Source organism: Pteronotus mesoamericanus, unplaced genomic scaffold, assembly GCF_021234165.1.
Source record: "Pteronotus mesoamericanus isolate MK-2021 breed Mesoamerican mustached bat unplaced genomic scaffold, CSHL_Meso_final contig_182, whole genome shotgun sequence".
Classification (NCBI taxonomy): domain Eukaryota; kingdom Metazoa; phylum Chordata; class Mammalia; order Chiroptera; family Mormoopidae; genus Pteronotus; species Pteronotus mesoamericanus.
The window spans coordinates 30777415-30796613 of NW_026555078.1; the positions used below are offsets into that span (position 1 = coordinate 30777415).

Consider the following 19199-nt stretch of genomic DNA (forward strand, 5'->3'; position numbering starts at 1 on the left):
GACCCTGTCAAGCACAGAGTACATGCTCAGTACAGACAATTATCATTACTGTCGGATTCCAAAACCCACGCTCTTTTGACATATTTGTTATTATTTTTATATCTCTTACATAAAACTTATTCTAAAGAATAAAAACCTCATTCTCTCCTTGTCCCCAGTCTCTGACTATTTTTTTTTGTGAAACAGTTTTGCAAAAAACTCCCAAAACTCCTTGTTCCATCCTCTGCATACCCCCATAGGATGGAGCGAGCTGTGCTTCCTGGGCCATGGGGAGGCATCGCAATCCCAGGGCGAACGGAACTTCTAACACAGGACAAGGGCAGCTATGACACGGGCCAAGGCTCCAACGGAAGCTTGGAAGGAGGGCTGCTTTCATCACAGCCAGAGGCCAGAACATGGCGCCCACACAATACGAGAACATAGACTTCACCTCGCTAGGCCTCAATTCCAACATCTGTAAAAAAAAAAAAAAAAAGTAGGCTGGATAATCTAAAAAGCCCATTTTTTACTTAAAAGTCTAAACTACCAAACAAATCTTGGCTGAGACCAGAGGGCGGGAAGGGGGCAGGAAGGTGAGATGATCCATAACCATAAGAATTCCATAACTATAAGAATAAGAGTCAGGTAACTACCTATCCTGTGGTCAATACACAAAGACATCTGTCACATTTTTATAATCATAGTTCTTCATGAAATGATAATCAGTTTTCTACTGCATATTCCACAATGACTTTACTTGACATCATCCATAAACTACATTCTAAGGTAAAACATTATTCTTAAAAGGCTTTTTTTCCCTTCTGGTAGTGGCCACCTCCCCATGACAACATGCGACTCAGTAAGGACCTCCTTCATCCCTCTCCAGAAGAGGAAAAAGAGGAACACAAGAAAAAGTGCCTGATGCAGAGCCTCAGTTCCTACTCCATGGAATTGAAACGCCTAGGATGGTGTGAAATCACTACCATCGTCAGCCATGCACAGATGGTAGTCATGTATGTGGGCTGCTCTGTGGTCCTCTGTCCGCCCACAGGAGGAAAAGCAAGGCTTACAGAGGACGCTCCTTCAGAAGGAAGCAGCGCTAAAAGCACTGTGAGTCAGGAGGCACAGGAAATCATCCCAATAAACACATTTTGGATACATCCAAAAAACCTTTTTTTTTAGTGTTTTTGTTATTTTCTTATTCAGAAAGAAAAAGGGAAGGAAAAAAGCATTTGTTTAAATAACTATTGCAGAAAAGGAGATCTGGGCTGGATGCTGTGACCTACCTCTTTCAGAACGGGGATTTATTAATGTTTTAAACAAAACAAAAAGGAACAAAAAATAAATTATTTTATTCAATCTGTTGGCATAATTGCATTGCTTTTTCACCTTCTAAATACTCAAAACAACCTCTCCAGGAAACATTTTTCCTTCTGCATTTTCCTCTCCTGGGCTCTCTCTAACTTTCCTCTTAGTCTCCAAGAGCCTTTGAAGAATCACTGACAGACCACACATATGGCACAGGGCACTATCTTAATTCTTGGTAAAGATGAAAACTGTACATATGAGGTATGTGCATGTGTGTGTGTGTGTGTGTGTGTGTGTGTGAGAGAGAGTGAGAGAGAGAGAGAGAGTCAGAGACAGAGAGAGAGACAGAGAGAGAGACTCGGAGTCTAAACACCTCTTCCCACAATCCCAGGACTATAAAACTCGAGAGACAGGGGACTCTGACACCTGCTACCCCATACCAGTCATCCTCCCTGATGAGGAACCAGCACATTCCCTCTCCTCCCTCGTCAATGAGCACTGATGCTGGCAGCTCCCCAGCAATAACTGTTCCAACCGAGGAGCCCTATCCCCAGGGGAAAAAACTACCTTCATTAATATTTAAAGAAATGGGAATATCAAGAGTTTGAGATATTTGGACAACACATATTTTTACTCCACTACGACTTACAATTTATTGATCATACTACCTTGTCACTGTCCTCATCCCCCTACGTCCTTGCTTTCCTCCTCCTTATCCTACTTAAATCCCATGACCCATCATTATTATTCTTCTCTTGCAAGCACCTTCATCTGCTTTGCTCCTTTCTCACTGCATTGTACTGGTAAATTCTCAGGCCTGATTAAATCCAACTTTCTGTCTTTTTCATGCCAGATTCCCTGCAACACAATGTGTGCTGGAGGTTCTCATTCTAAATTCCTGATCATTATCACCTCCTGTGGACCAGTAGTGCCGCCCAGCTATGATTCAGTGTCCTTGTCCATTCCCTCTTCCATTCTCCTCAACAACTCTTTCATGCCTTCTCTCGTCTCCTCAGTCCTCCACAACCGGTTCACTTGCTTCATCATTCACTTGCTTCCTGTTTCACCAAGAAAACAGAAACCTTCAGAAAGATCTTTTAAATGTGCTATCACCATATGTGCCCACCTACCAGCATCAGAGCCCCCTATACCCTGCCTTTCCGTCTGTGACTTTGGATGGACTACTGGGGCTCTCAGCCAAGGCCAGTCCCCACTTTTGCATTAGATCCCATCCCTCTTAGTGCCACAAGGATATTTCTCGAGAAATTCTTCCCCTCTCTCTTGCACCACCAATTCCCCCCCTCCCATTTTCCTGGACTGCTTCCATAACATGTAAACATGTTCTTGTTTCTTTCATTAAAAATAAAAACAAAAATCTTCGGACACCACCCCTCTCTCCTACTGCTCCACTTTCTCTTCACCTCTTGACAACAAAACTCAAAGGAGTTGTTTGTATTCGCTGGTAACTTCTCTCCTCCCTTCTCTCGAAGCCAGTCTGATCACAGCCTCCCCCTGCAAACATCAAAATTGCTCCTGTTACGATTACCGAGGACCGCCACACTGGCGAATCTGTCGGTCAATACTCAGTGCTTGTCTTGCCTGTTAACACATAATGTAGCTGATCACTTTCTCCCCCTTGAAACACTTTAACTTGCCTTCCAGGACACCATGTTCTACTGAGTTTATTCCCAATGTTTTGGTTACTTCTTTGTCAGCCTCCTCTCTTGATGCCTTTTCACCTTCGTGCCTCTGAGAGTGGGAGTACCCTGGAGCTTAGCATGTGACCTCATCTTTTTCTTAACTGCATTCAATTCATAAATGATTTCATCAGTATGTGGCTTTAAAGACAATCTCCACATTTCATCCAGATTTATATCTCCAGACTGAAATGCTCTTATGCTGGGGTCCTATTGTGAAATGAAGATTCAGGTTCCATCTTGCTCCCCAGTTATGTTAAGTGGGTTTCTTTCTTATTTCCCTGCCTAATATCACAGTCCCTGAAGGCTTGGTTCCCATCGAAGAGCTCTGAACCTGACCCCTGCCGACAGACCTTCCTAATACTGCCTATTGGTGCTTGGCATTGAACATCACCTAAGGAGGAGGGGGAAGAGAAAGAAGAGAAGAAAAAGGAGGAGGAGCAAAAGGAGGAAGAAAGGGAGGAGGAGAGAGATGATTTGTGGCTGTTACACACAGTCCCAGGGATGTTGAATGTTATGGGTTGTCAACAGTCACCCTTGGGAGAAGGCAGCAGGCTCCCTCCTTAGCAGCCCCAGACAATATCGTTAGTTTGGTGAGTTTACTGTGGCATAGACAAAGCCTGATCATTAGTGTTGCAAATCTGAAACTTCATATTTTTAGAGAATATAAATCAACCTTTTGAGGGCAGATTGCCTAACTTATCTCATGAGTTTGATACATCAAACCAGGGTACCCTTTTATTCATTTACATTAAGAAACAACCATTGTAGGAACTATGTGAGCAATGTATTCTCTCCTTACCATCAAGAATTTTGAAAAGCCGTATCATGTTCAAAGCTAGTATATTAATTCATAGTAAGAAATGGCTGTCTTGGTGAGCAAAATTTTTGAAGTTTGTATAATCTGAACATTCCCTCTTTCTCTGAAGACTTACATGTGGAACAAGGTCATATCAGATTTTAGAAAAATGGTAGCTAATCACAACGTGGCCAGAGTGGTTTTGTTTTGTTTGTTTTTTCCAAATCACACATTTGACCAGGTCACTCCTCTAAAACTGTATACTGTTCTTAGAAGACAAAATCCTCAACCTACTGGCCCTCCATGGTCTGGCTACTTCAGCTCCTGCCATCTGTATCAGAATAGATTAAGAATATGGGTTCTGCAACTACATTTCCAAGGTTCAAATCCCCACACCTCTACTTTCAAGCTCAGGTGATTTACTTACATTGTGTCATAGTTTCCAGCCTTTTCAGTAAAAGAGAAATAAAGACAGTGTTTATTTCATAGGATTGTGATGAAAATTAGGAGAGTAAACTACTTTTAACAGTGCCTAACATCTACTAAGTATTCAATAAATATTATCTATTATCTAAAACCACTCTGGGCATGGCTACCCCACCTCCTGCCACCCCGAAATCTGCCGCCAGTCTGGTGCCCTGAGCAAACAGTTGCCCTCTTTGAAGTGTTCTCCTTATATGTACCTCCCTCCACTGTTCAACTCCTACAGGGCCCTCACCTCTCCCGTCTCCAGGTACTACTGCCTCAGGCAAGTCTTCCTGCAGACCAAGAGCTCTCAGTCTAACATTGTTCTTCCTTATAGCAATGTGCTTCCTTCCAGACTGTACCTGGCTCAGGACAGTCCTCTGCTTTGAGAGGTAATCTTCATACTCAGTGCTTTATCCCAGAGCCTGATGCCTAACGCACTGTAGTGCTCCAAACCAATTTGCTCGAGTAAGTGTTTAGTTGATGCTTACCCAAGTCTGAAAGGACTTTGGCCAGGCCCAGTAGGTCTTCCAGGGGCAAAGCTAGGATGAGCCCCACTAAGTTTTGCCACAGAAGCTCTTATAGCCCCCTCTCAGGGCTGGCAACCCCTCCTGAATCACTCATCCTTTCCTTGCACATGTTAATATACTCGCTCAGGTTTCATATGGCCCTCCTAAGGCCTACAACAACTTTGTGTATCTATCTATACTCTATTTCAGCCCACACCGTTTTTCAAGTTATGCTCTCAGTGGGCATTTTATTACCCTTGTTTCTGACTTCTGGCAAGGGTAGGGTACATGAGGGCTGACTCTTTACATATACTCTCTATGGGGGCTACAACTCCAAGTGTGTTTTTCAGTAAACGAAGAATACAGCACTTCTCTGGGGATTAATTATTCTATCTTAAACAGAAATATTAAAACTGATTCAAGGACAAGAGTAATAAACATAGAAGTTACCATTGCCACCACATATCTGCACTGTACAATGAGACAGATGCAAATCCCCAAGCCAGTACCAGGTGAAAGTGACTATAGTTGTAAAGTTTCATTCCAGTTCTTACAAAGCCTCTATCAGAAAGACTCAATTCTATGTTAGCAAAAATAATTGGCCTACAACTCATTCTGAAACCCTAGAAATCTGAAAAGCATTGCTCTGGGTTTTCGTTCTATTTCCACGATGTTGAGATCTGGCTTAGGCTAGAGATGCATGTGCAAACGCCATAAGAAAAGAACTGGTCCAATCCAATGCGGAATTTAGCAGAAGGTAAGAAAGAACACAAAACTCAGGTTGAAGAAAGCCTTTCCCTAGGGTATTTTCCGTCCTTTATTTTTACCCCAGATCCAAGACTTGTGGTTAATTCAGATAAGCACTTGACCTTTGTGGTTGCTTATCCAAAGTCAACCCTCCCGTGTCTGAGGGTCACCTGTAACTCATTAATCTCAGTCCATTATTGTTTTGCAGGGATGTCTGTTCCATTTAAGATATAAAACTCCTATACAGATAACATGGTAGGTTAATGCACTCACCTTTCATTCCCTGATTGCTGGGTTCACACCAAACTCAATTCTGTTATGAGTAAGGATTACGTTTTGATATGTTCCCATCCCCAGGAGCCATTTGTCTGTAGGTCTTCACATCCTAAAAGGATGTTGCAGGCATCAGCATACTCTTTGGGGCCCTATACAGGAGATTCCAGGGAATAGAATGGCCCAGAGGTTACTGGGTCAGGACTGGAGAGGAAAGAACAATTTAGGGAATCTTGCTGAGTGCATGCTTCTGAGGGTGCTATCAGTCTTTTGCCACTCTCAACTCTTAAGATGAAAACAAGGCCATTATCACTTTTCAAAAAATAATAAATTGCTTTATATAGAACCTAGTACTGTTGTGCTGTCCTTCCTTCCCTACAGCAAGAAATGTGCTAGCAAGCAGTCAGGAAAGGGCACAAAATCTTTGCAATATATTTTTAAATTTGTATACATTGATTTTAGACAGAGAGGAGGAGGGAGAGGGAGAGAGAGAAAAACATCAATTTGTTGTTTCACTGGTTGATTCTTATATGTGTCCTGAGTGGGGATTGAACCCAAAACCTTGGCGTATCGGGACTGAGCTACCCGGCCAGGGCCTTTCTGCAGTATTTTGTAACATTTTTTTTTTTCAAGCATTCTTGTGCTTCTGAGTTAACATCATCCCCTCTTCCATTAGAAATGCAAACCTGTGCCCATCACCTGTAGCAAAACCTGAGATGTAAATCTAGAAGAAAATGACCATCAGGAGTTCAGCCATTCTCCAAGGCGGTCCAGCAGAGTGGATGGCTCTGGAGTCAGACGGCCAAGGATAGAGTCCTGGGCCTGCCGCTTAAAGCCTTAACCTCTCCCAGCCTCAGTTTCATAGCTGCAAAATGAAAATAATTAGAGTACCTACCACAGAGAGTTATTGTAGGAATCAAATAAAATACTATGTAAAACACTTAGAGCAGAGTCTGGCATATATCAGAGGCTCAATAAGTGTTATTCGTTCTTAATTGCTTTGATTCATGCTATAGAAAATAAAAAATATTTCTTCTTCTTCTTTTTTTTTTTTTTTTTGTCTATGGCTTGCTTTCCAATCACCTGACAGGTAACTGAACCCCAAACGAATGCCTCTGGTTCTTTGTACTTTGCAGGGCCACACCACTCTTGCCTACACCCCGTCCATGCCCCCTTGAATTCCAGCCAGTTAAAGCACAAGGGAGTGGCCGAGGAGTGAGGCTGGTGTGGCCCAAACCGCCTCACTTAATTAATTCCAGCCAACTCCCGCTGCTGGCCACACCGCCACCGCCTCAATTACCCTCGGTGCTAACAACGGAAAGCAGCGCACAAAGGCTGTCACTTTATAGCAAGAAAAGGAAAAAGGTACTGTCGATACATATTACCCGTCAATGTAAATGCTTTCAGGAGCCCTTCGCTGCTTCTTTTCATGTTCTTCGAGTCTAAGAACCATTTAGAGCAGCCCTGCTGTTCTAGCACCCTAAGGACATGTAAGGGGATGCACACAGGCGGCGGAGAAACAGAGCTTCTATTTATGTGGAGCAAGGCAGGCCTAGATCTTTGACTAACAATAAGCGGAATATCTTAATCACAGGCATTCTGAAGTCATGCCAGGTGGAGCGCTTGGTGTTTGCCTGCTCGCTTTTCTTTCTTTTTAAGAAATACTACTTGGGAAAGACACTGACACATGCAGGTAGGCTCTTATATCAGAATCCGCTGTTATCCTTCCCGTGAGGAGGGTTGTGAGGGGAGTTAGTCCAAATCCTGCACCACGAGTGGTCTAGAATTTCTCGAAAGGACATGTGCAAGGATAGCACTCTTTCGGAAAAGGGAACTAAGGGACTACCCTTGAAACTATGTCTGCATAGTAAACAGGCTGTTGTTTGGAGTCCTGTATATGGGAATGAATTTGTAGGGCTCATGGAAATTTTTGAAGGGCTGGACTACCTCCAACCACCACTCACTTCGTATTCTAACAACTATGGCTCCTAACCCTCATTCCCCATGCTTTCAGGGGCTTTTACTACATCTTCTAATGTAATGTCTTCAACAGAGATAGTATGTTAGAATAAAGTCACTAGGAAGGTAGGAAATAAGAGTTTTTACCTGCCTTAAAAAACACCTGGCACATAGGTGTTAAAAAATATTTATTGAATAAATTTTTTATCTTATGGAAACTACTAAAATTCAAGCCCTAGAAAAGAAGCCACCAACAGAATGAATGATTTCTATATTTAAACTTCAAGTTAATCATTAAAAATATTTAGAATGATTCCCTTTCTTTGATGAAGCAATAAAATGATCTCTATGGAGCACCCCGGCTGGTGTGGCTCAGTGGATTGAATGCCAGCTTGCAAACCTAAAGGTCACTGGTTTGACTCCCAGTCAGGGGATGTGCCTGGGTTTGAATTGGGGGCCAAGTCCTCAGTTGGCGGCGTGCAGGAGGCAACTGTTCAATGTATCTCTCATGCACTGATGTTTCTCTCCCTCTCTTTCTCCTTCCCTTCCCCTCTGTCTAAAAATAAATAAATAAAATCTTATTAAAAAATCATCTCCGTATAGAATATAAAATTGTTTAGTGATATGCAACAACACTTGGCAGGGATTTCCTATCTCCCAATATTTCTACATTTCTACTCTCCCCACCTTTCTGTAAGAATAAAATTTCCAGTTGTATTTGTATACATGGCTCCCCAGATAAAGAAGCTATTTCTCCATTCCCACTCTCTGCAGCTAGCCGTAGGTATGCCACTAAGTTCTGGCCAATGGGATGTGAACAGAAGTAATATACATGATTTCCAGGTCATATGCTTAAAGCAAAGAGCGTGGCCTTCTTCTCTTCTTTTTCCCTATCCCACTGGCTGGGCTGCAAATATGAGAGCAGGTGCTGGAGCAGCCACCTTACAAACTGAGTTGAAAGCTGTGTGTTGTGAACGACAGACCAAGGGACAGAAGCGGCCTGTACCTCCAGCACCGTCAGACCTCCCTTTGAACCTCAGACTGCTTATACTCAAACTGGTAACGAGGTGGAAACTTGTATCTTGTGGAAACGGTTGTTTTTTGGGATGCTTCTGTTACTTTAGCCCAATCTCTATTTAAACAAACATTAACACTGTGCTGCATTAGGAAAGAAAACTGAAAGGAAAACTCCATTCACTTGAAGCAAAAACAAGGCCAGCAGAATCAGTTATTGAGATAGTAATTGGTTCCCATATTTTTCCTCTTGAGAATAGGCTCATACTGTTGTTGACTCATGAAGAAGATATTGGTCCTGCCCTGACCGGTGTGGTTCAGTTGGTTGGGTATCCTCAGCTGGATTCCCGGTCAGAACACATGCCTGTGTTTTGGGTTCAGTCCCCTGCATGAGGTGCATAGGAAAGGCAACAGATCAATATTTCTCTCCTACATCAATGTTTCTCTCCCTTGCTTTCTCCCTTCCTTCCCTTCTCTCTAATAAATAAATAAACAAATGTTAAAAACAAGAGAAAATGTTGGTCCTGATTTCTAAAGTTGTGGTAGTAGCCAATAACATTATCAACGAGTGTGAAATCCAATCCACTGCCTTTTTTGGGCTTGTTTGTTTGTTTGTTTGTTTATGGCCTGGGAGCTAAGAATGGCTTTTACATTTTTAAATGGTAGAAAAAAATCAAGAGAAGGTTTTATGGCATGTGAAAATTACATGAGGTTCAAATTTCAGTGCCCATAAATAATGTTGCACAGGAATACAGCCACATTCATTCATTCAAATATTTTTGGTAGCTGTTTTCTCCCAGAGGTTAGTAGTTAATAAAAGTAACTGTATGTCCCACAAAGCTTAAATGTTTATTATACACAGATACAATTTTTAATAAATAAATTCCAGGTTTTTGGGGGTCCCATGCACCCAGAGCTTATAGGATAGAATCCAAACTTCTTAGGCTGGCATGTGTGCCTCTTTGTGACGTGTTCTTACCCTACACTCTATCCAAATGGAACCATCCTCTCTTCCCAACATTCCTCTGTGAGACCGGCCCTGTTCTCTGGTCCATCCACTGTGTCTTTGTTCATGCTGTAACCTCTTGCCTCCAAATGTAACTTTTTTCTCCATCCTACATATGCAAAGGCTGTTCACTTTTTAAGGCCTAATTCCAGTGCCAACTCTCTCATGAAGACTTGCCTGACTCTCTCTGACCCCCAGCTCCTCAGTTAAGCATGGTGAGCATCTGAGGCTTTGTTTGTTTGTTTGTTTGCTCTGGCATCATTCATTCATCATTCTTCTAGAAGGAGCCCATTGATTTGACTTTGGGGGTGCATGCAATCTTGATGGGACTGTATAACTCAAAATGCCCTGCCCTTCCTGACGAGGTGATGGAGAGGTACCACTCACTAGGCTAATCAGAAGTGCTCCCTGGGTCTCTCTCCTTCCAGCCGATTCTCTGCAGTTTGACTCTCGAGTGACGCAAGCATGGAAAGTGGCTGGCACTCTCATACCTTGAATGACCCATTATTTCTGCTCACGGACCCCTGTAGCTCCCTGCTCCAGTCCTTGCCACTGTTGGTTTCTTTGACCAATCTTGATTTTACGGACTACACAGCCTTCCAGTGAACAAGATCTTTTGTAAAATCTCCCACTGCTGGTTTCTATTGTTTGCACACAAAGACACTGGGTGATAGCAGTAGTGACCATTCTTTTCCCACTCGGAATTTATTTGCCTTACTAATTTTTTTCAATAAATAATCATTAAATGCCCACCACTATAGTGGACACCATTCTAAGAGCCAGGAATACGCCAATGATCAGGGAGAACCCTGCCGCCACAGAGCTTGCATTCTATAGGATGCATGTCTCCTCAGAGATGAGAGCGCTATACAACCACTTACTTCCTAACTTACTGTAAGTGTGGGACCAAAAGTGTTCATTTTTCTCTTGTGTCACTTTGTGTTTCTGCCCCTGCTTTACTTTTGCCTTCAGCTATAAATTCAGTTTACTCCTAAAACTTACCATGAACCCAGGGCTTTCTCTCATTGTACTATTGTTTTTACTTTTCCCACTGTTTATTTTCTGTAACTTTTGAAGTTTGAACTATCCTTCAAAAATAATGACACATTATTATTGAAACTTTTGTCCAAAGTTTCTAAAGCTTAGAAATATTAGCAACAGCCAATATCTGTATGTCACAGAATGCTGGACTCTTAATAATATATGCAATGAAATGAAAAAACTTCCACTGAACTAGCATTTAATTCTGCTTTTTAAACCCATAAATCAGGCACCTCTGATGTATCACTAGCATCCAATGGAAACTGAAGTCCTAGAGTGAAATGAAGCCAGAAGTTTAACATATGTTTTCTGTTTTGGACAGAGCCAGAAAATGTTGTTGCTTATGGAAATGTAGTATAAGGGAAGAAGAATCTGGTAGAAAAAAATTATGTAGTCTATATTCAGAAAAATAAGGGCCTATTCATAACCTCCTGCCCACAATTCCAGGACTGTTACTGTCACTTTATGTGTAGACTGTTAAGAAACCCCAGTCCCCAGATTAAAGAACCCTGGATTTGTACTTTTCTGAAGTCTTTAACATAAATTTCATTTTTAAGTAGCATGTTTAATGACAGCATTCAACAAGTCGTCATTCTAAGTAGAAAGAAATACTTCCAAATGAGGGGGAAAGCACAAAAGAAATGCCATTAGTAATCAAAGACATATAAATTAAAACAATTACACTACTTTACACATTTTAGGTAGTAAAACACGTTTCAAATACCATTCAGGTAGATGACGTAGCAGCTTCACTGATCTCTGCATTCCTTTCTGCCAATAGTGTGAAGTACGTTGCAAAAATTATGCAATTGTTTATTCTTTTTGATCCAATATTTTCACTTCTAGGAATTTATCCTAAGAAATTACTTCAGCCAAGTCAATATCAATGTGCACAAATATATTCATTATAACACATATATAAAGAAGCAAAAATATGTCGACCTTTAGTGATAAGCTTTAATAAATAAATTGTGGTATCTTAATTATGAAAACCATGTAGAATCATAGAATAATATTTATTAGTTAATTTATCTTGCCTCGAAACATCAATGTATCTTTACATTGATGTATCCTTAATTTTTTTGTAAAGAATTGGGATACAAATAACTACCCCAATAAATAATTTCCGAGTCACAGTAGCAAAATAGGAAATACCATGAATGTCTTACTGCTACATTATAGGACTATGTGACTCACATACATATTTAGAAGGTATACACATACTCAATTCAACAAATATTAATGGAAAGCCTGCTATGCATCATATACTCTCCTAGGCTGGGAGAGTGTTAGACTAAAAATCAGACTTTGTTTCTTACTTATTGATAAAGCTTATAAGAAATAACAAAAATATAGTTAATTGTATTGTTTATTAATTGTAATTTTTGAGGCTCAGGAGACATTTTAAAAATGTTTAAATAGTTCCAAATTATACATCTCAACTAAAAGACTCACACTTCAGCTCAAAGCAGATTTATTTTCATTTCTGTACAAACTGTTAAAGAAAAAAACAATGTCTTTTTCCACAAATTGAAATATTACAATGGGGTCAACTATGTTAGAATCATTTGTTTTTATTTTATATAGCATCCACAGTAGTAATTATAGGGAAAAAATTAAATATGCCAGCTTAATTTCATAATCTGCAGTAAAAAAAAACTTGCTTAGAATATTGTACAATTAGAAACCAAATGTTGGCAGAGACATCTGCATATTAATACCTAGGTAGAGTTAGCAGGTGGGACATCTTTAAAACAAAAAGGAGCCCTGGCTGGTGTGGCTCAGTGGATGGAGTGCTGGCCTGCAAGTGGAAAGGTCACCAGTTCGATTCCTGGTCAGGGCATATGCCTGGCTTGTGGGCCAGGTCCCCAGTTGGGGGAGTGAGAGGCAACCAGTTGATGTATCTCTCACACATTGATGTTTCTCTCCCCTCTCTTTCTCTCTCCCTTCCCCGCTCTCTAAAGATAAAAATAAATAACACCTTTAAAAAAACTAAAAGAGAATTTCACAAATTGAAACAAATTGAAAGTAGCATATGTATAATCCCACTCCTAGCACATGTGTTGAAAACATTTTTTCATCCTTACGTTTCAGACTGCCTGCACCTTTTTTATATTTGAGTATGTCTTAGAGTGTATGAGTTAAGGTTTTCATTATAAATAATCTTTTGTTCAAGTGAAAAGAATTCATCCTATCTCAGCCACAAGCTTCTGAAAACCCCCTCATCACAAACTCTTGTCTTCAGGTCAGCAGGGTGCCATCAGCCCTAACAATCATTTCTATTTCTTTCTAAATATAAACACAAGGAATTGGTGCACAGAGCACCTCGCCCACAATTGGACTGCAGTCGGTATTCCCAGATCTTAGAGACACCTGAAAGCCTCAGGTCTCCTGTCTTGTTCTCACAGAGGCTGGAATTGTTAAACTGACAGCTGACTAGATGAGAAATCTGGTTATGTAAATGTAACGCACTCTACAAGGAGGCCTGCCTGTTTTAAAGTTATAGTGACCACATATTCATCATCACCTAACAACATCAAGCTTATCTTTCAGTTTCTACTCAGGCCATAAAACCATTTTGAACTTAGATCTCTATTTGTGTCCATGACAAATAAAAAACACAATGTTTAAAAGCCAGGAAATAGAAATTTACCCCCATATAACACAATTAATTATCCAGTGGGGTCAAAGCTACCCTAGAGAAGGGAAAAAAACAAATATTCTTGTTGGGTAAATGGGGCATGGGAACAGGGTGCACACCCCGATACTCTCTCCTCCAAAATGAATGTAACACAGATTACAAATTGAAGTAATAATCTCTTCCACACAGGTAGATAATTTTTCTTGCAGCTGTGCTTCTCACTTGGTATGAAACTTACTATGAGTTTAATGGCAGTAGGAAAAGAAGTTGGAACTCTCAAAAGACGGAACAGAGTAAAAGTGCACGTTGCAGCGAGGCCGACCGCAGGTATACACACCCAGTCCCCGGCCGGAGACGAAGCCCTGCGTCCTCATGTGTTGTCCTCCTGTGTTACCTTTCAAAGGTGATGCAGCACATGATTTCCCTCCTTATATTTAGAGCAATTTAAACAACTGCACAAGGAATTAATGTGGGGGAAAGTTAAGATGCACTTACAAGGAGTAGTCATTAAAAATCTGAAGAACTATTTAATGGACTGTAATGCTAACTACATTCCGCAACCCCCCCCTCCCCCACCAAAGGATCTTCCCAAGGAATGCCACCATCCCCAGCAGCCTTACTGTAAAAGTGCTTGCTTCAAGTATGCATTCACTTATTACTTTATCCCATCATTTAATCGGGAGGCGCAGACCATGCTCTGATCCTGTCAGGCTCTGTTCTAGGAACTGGGATTATTTCAGTGACCAAGACAGGCCAGGCCTCTGCCTTCATAGTGAGTCTGCACTATGCTTAGATTTTGGAACTCAGTATAAATGGCCATCTTAAGCACTGTTTGCAGATATTATAGAAATGCATAACAAAGACTTCATTTTAATTACTTAACTCATTCATCTCGCTCACTGGATCATTCTGCGAGCACCTATTGTAGATTCATTCAGGTATATTTTTTGAAAGAGTATACTTTATTCAGTTCTTGTCTAAACTAGGTGAGATGTGGTCTGAGTCAAACTCTCAATCATTGGCTCCTGGGCTTGGATCACCTCAAGGGACTGGATCTCAGTGTCTGGCACATAATAGACACTTCAAAAATGTTTGTAGAATGAATTTTTTAAATGAGTGAACACACTTCAGGAATCACACATTCTGGACCACTCCTCTTTTGAACCCCAAATATCAATCACTTTGGCATTTTTGTCTGCTTTGCAGCTAACTAGTTAACTGTTTCATGGTAAGCAAAAGTGCAAAGTTATTGGGGCCAGGTATCCTATCTTTGATGTCTTCTTTGCAGAGCACAAGGCATCCAGTAAAGTAAAAACATGGAAAATTTTCAGATATGGAAGTGAATCCCCATTCTCATGGAAAGTCTTCTGCATTTACATTAGAGTTTCTACCTATTCTGTACGTTAGCCAGTAGGATACAGTCTTTCAGTCATGCTGCATTTATTCTGATTTCCATGCCTTTATTCCCTCTGTTCTCCTCTTCCAATCCCAACTTTCATTTTCATCTGTGCTGACCTAATCTTACCCCATTCCTAAAGGCCCAGCCACAAAAGTATTCCTTTTCTTTCCAGGAGTCTTCCCTGAGTTATACCACACCACCATCCAGAACTTATTGTCTATACTATTTGTCTTGTGGCATCTTTTGTATTGTTGCCTTATGAGGTTAACTTTCTTTGCACTTCTTCGCACATATATCACAAGATCAGTGTACTGGGTACGTCGCTTCCCCCTCTAGAACTATCCTGTCCCTTTTCCACCCTGTTCTGTATGCTGGGATGCTGACCTTCATGGTGTATGTCAATGGGCTCCTTTCTTCTCTGGTTTTGGGTTCAGTTTAACCATTGACAGTCACCAGCAGGAAGTTAGAGGGGTAGGAGGCAACGTGTGGCATTTGTTGCCTAGTCCCTCCTTGCTGGGATGCAATGTGTCTGCATCTCTCTCCTGAAGGGCACAGCTCCTATCAGGTGGCTCTCTCCTACCTTTGCAGCTACAGTCACAGCTAACAGCTTGCTCTGGGTTCCAGGAACTGCTCCCTCCCTTCATCCCTTCAGGTTTAAGGATGGTAATGGCTCCCCAGTGTTGCTAGTCCCATGGTGCTTCACCATCCTTCAAGGGTTCCCTCGCCGTTCTTTAAACTTCCCTCAATTACCATGCCTGAGTGCACCACCTACTCCTTGCCAGGGCCCTGAATGATAGAGGGAGCAACTGTGCTTTTGCTTCCCTGTGTATTCCCATGGGCTGCACCCCTATACAGCTCCACAGCTTCTTGCTCACTGTGTGTGCTGAGTAGGCATTTGCTCAAGGAAGGAATAAAACCAAATATGAACTACTATACCTGAATTAACATTTTATAATTCACATAAGAAAAAAACTTTATGAACTATAGCTCCTTACTCTTGAAGATTTACCTTCAGCTACTATTTATGCATAACTAAATAGAGTGCTCACCATTTCTTTTGTTCTCACAGTGTTTCGGGCTTCTCTTGAATCTGTATTTATAGTATTAATTAATTCATATATATATTAAATATAGTTCATATATTTAAACCCACTTACTCTTCTGGAGAAAAAAATTAGTTGGGTTAGTAGAACTAAAGTTTCTATTTTTTCATCTTTTTTTTTTGGTCTTTTTCACTTATCTTTCTTTTAAAGGTTTTATTTATTTATTTTTAGACAGAGAGGAAGGAAGGGAAAGAAACATTAATGTGTGATTGCCTCTCAAATGCCCACAACTGAGGACTTGGCCTGTAACTCCGGGATGTGCCCTGACTGGGAGTTGTACCAGTGATGTTTTGATCCACAGGCTGGAGCTCAATCCATTGAGCCATGCCAGCCAGGGCGTCATGCATCTTTTTTTTAGGAATTTCTTTACTAATGTGCCAGTCACACTGGACTCTGCCCCTCCTCACTGCCATCTCTTTCTCTGAACATGTTTTTGCATATCTTAGCCTGATTGGTGAAAATTAAATAAATTTGATAAATACAGAAGCTGTCAATTTCTTCAGGAAGTCCCAGTTTTTTCACCAGCTTATCTATTCTTGTTCTACTGAATGTCCAAGGTGCCACCTGACATATGCCTATGACACATGGGTGACAAAAGAAGTGTGTTAGCTCTATGAAGTAGAGATGAAAAGATCAGTGTACTTAGATAACCTCAAGAACGGGTTAGACGACTCCTTGAGCAGTGATCTTTCTAAAGGACAGAGACCGGCCCCTCTCATGATTGATACAGCTTGGTCTTCCTTCCTCAGGGGTCTTCTTTAGTATACATGCAGGTTTTTCTGCATTGCTTTTTAGATTCAGAGAATGGTCTGTGCTCACAGAATACAAGCTTTTTGAACCATGGGGCTCTTTGAGCAATACCAGTATCTGATTAACACCCTGTTAACAAAACTATTATTGTTTACCAAGAATAATGTTGCAATTAGTGTTGAATGTAATGTTGAGTTTCTAGCTAATATGATCCATGAAGAAATACTCTTTGGTAGTTTGTTAGATCAATGAGTAGCAGTGCAAGTTGATTGTGGTGGGTATGCCAGGGTTCTGCCCCTCAAAACCTCAACAGTGGTGTAGCCAGACTGAGAGTTACATCCATTAATCTTGAGGGATTAGAAAGAAAGACAAAATCCTGTCAGCTAAATGATTAATCATTTCAGTCACTGTAGAATTAAACCTATGAGGGAGATTTTGGCATCTGTGATTTCCGTACCTAAAAATTCAGAAAGAAAAAAAACTATCACAAACTCCAAATTTTTATTTTTCAAGAGAAGAAATGAATCATGATTAGTAAGTGGCAAAGAACTACTTACTTTCTTCTCATAATGTATCCAATATTATTTCTACTTTTTCCCAAGATAAAATTGTGGGGTAAAGTTGGATGGGTTTTCAAAAAGTATATGTAACAATCACTACCAAATGTAGAGGGGTTTAATCCTATCTTCTGACCTTTATTACATTTTGAGTGTATTTGGAATTCAGATACTACTATCCTACCCATCCTCTACAGATAATAAGTAAATAATCAATGACCCAAATAAGATTTACCCCAGAAATAAGGGAGGTGGAGCTGGAGGACAGTAAGAAGCAGTGCTATGGGGTGGTAAAAAGTTTGAGCTTTAACATCCTGGCTTTCTTCTTGGGTGAAGATGCTGACCTTCCCTCCCCCCAACCCTGCCCCACCAAGATGCTCATTCTTTCTTTACACTTACACAAAAGACAATTACCTATAATTCTTATGGTTATTCTTAAGAATTTTGTTAAAATCTGAAACCATTTCTTCATGACAGGTAAAAAGGTCTTAAAAGATAAGCAAAATAGATAAAGAAATGCAGCCCCAGCAACCACAAATAGCTCAGTTAACATCAGCAATGGGGAAGTATAGGGACAATTTTGCAGCATTGAAGAAAGCTTTTGAGTTCAATAATTGAATTAGAGACAGCTAGCAAGGCTTTATGAAAGCGATACCTTGGGTACCTTACTAGCTGGAGTGCTTTGGAGGGCATTTACTGCCATAGAAAGAAAATGGAACACAATGGATGTCATATAATTGTTAAAAAAGCCATTGGATGTTTTTAACAATAAAGATTATTGGCTAAGACCACATCTATTGTGTCAGGTAAAATAGCTTGTTGGATTAAAAAATTGTTCAAAACCTGCAAAAAGTGAGTGAATGTTAATGGTAATTTTTATTTTAACTGAAGAGAGGTTATCAGTAAGGGTGAAATAATAGCTTTGAAAGGAAATGAAAAATTGGAGGAATACACACAACCAACCTCATTACATATGACTATTGTGATATCTTCTGCAGCACCATGTACTAAATTGCCAGGTATTTTTAACCCTATTATGTTTACTATTTCATAATAACCTCCCTTTCTGAAGATGAGATAGAAAGAAAGGGGCATCCTTAACAGAATTCTGTTCAGCATGTTGACTCTGATTAGTGGAGCACACAGCTTTGATTTTTCCAACTTACCTACCTAAAAATTACGCACACATATTTTCTTCTCTCTGTAGGAACAATAGAGCCAGAAAAAACAATGCTATCTTATCAATATTATTATTTCCCTGTTTACATACAAACTGGGCTTATAGAAAAATATTATCATGCTGTGTATCTATGAACAGGTAAGCAATTATGATATTACTAAAATATGTGACTCATCATGCCCATCAAAACAGACTGCATGTAGTACGAATTCCTCTTAGGAAGTTTACACAAGCCAGAATGACCAAAACTTTTTGTGGTATTCAATTCAACCATAAAAATATGAGTAGAGTCTTCAAACCCATTGCTTTTATCATGAGAGTAGTATTTTTAGGATATATATAAATCTGGCATGGTAAGGAGTTTGTGTTTGTTCTGATAGGTTGGAATAGAAATCATATTTTCTGCAAACCGTTCTAGGCAATTTTTAAAGAAAGAATAAAATTAAAAAAAAACATAATCAGTGTAGATTCTGCGGAAGGTAAATGGGTAAAAATACTACAAGTTATGATTTGATTGTAAATCTGGGTCATAATTTAAGTTAGATTTAAAAAATTTTATAACCTTGTTGAGATACTATGAAGTCTTCAAAATTGAGGAAAATTGATATTTATATGGACATGTGTATATGCATATGTCATTGTCTGTTAATGATGACAGCTGGTGTGATAACAAGAAATTGTATAAAATTAATTTGAACGCAATGAGTCCAATTCAGTAACTTGGATCTTATTAGAATATCTTGAGTAAAGCACTTTATTTATTGTAGACCAA

General features: G+C 40.1%; 1 pseudogene; it reads left to right on the forward strand.

The window, feature by feature from the left end:
• The first annotated feature begins 828 nt into the window (after positions 1 to 828).
• Positions 829 to 1082, forward strand: LOC129065679 (40S ribosomal protein S27-like; annotated as a pseudogene).
• The last annotated feature ends 18117 nt before the right edge of the window (positions 1083 to 19199 follow it).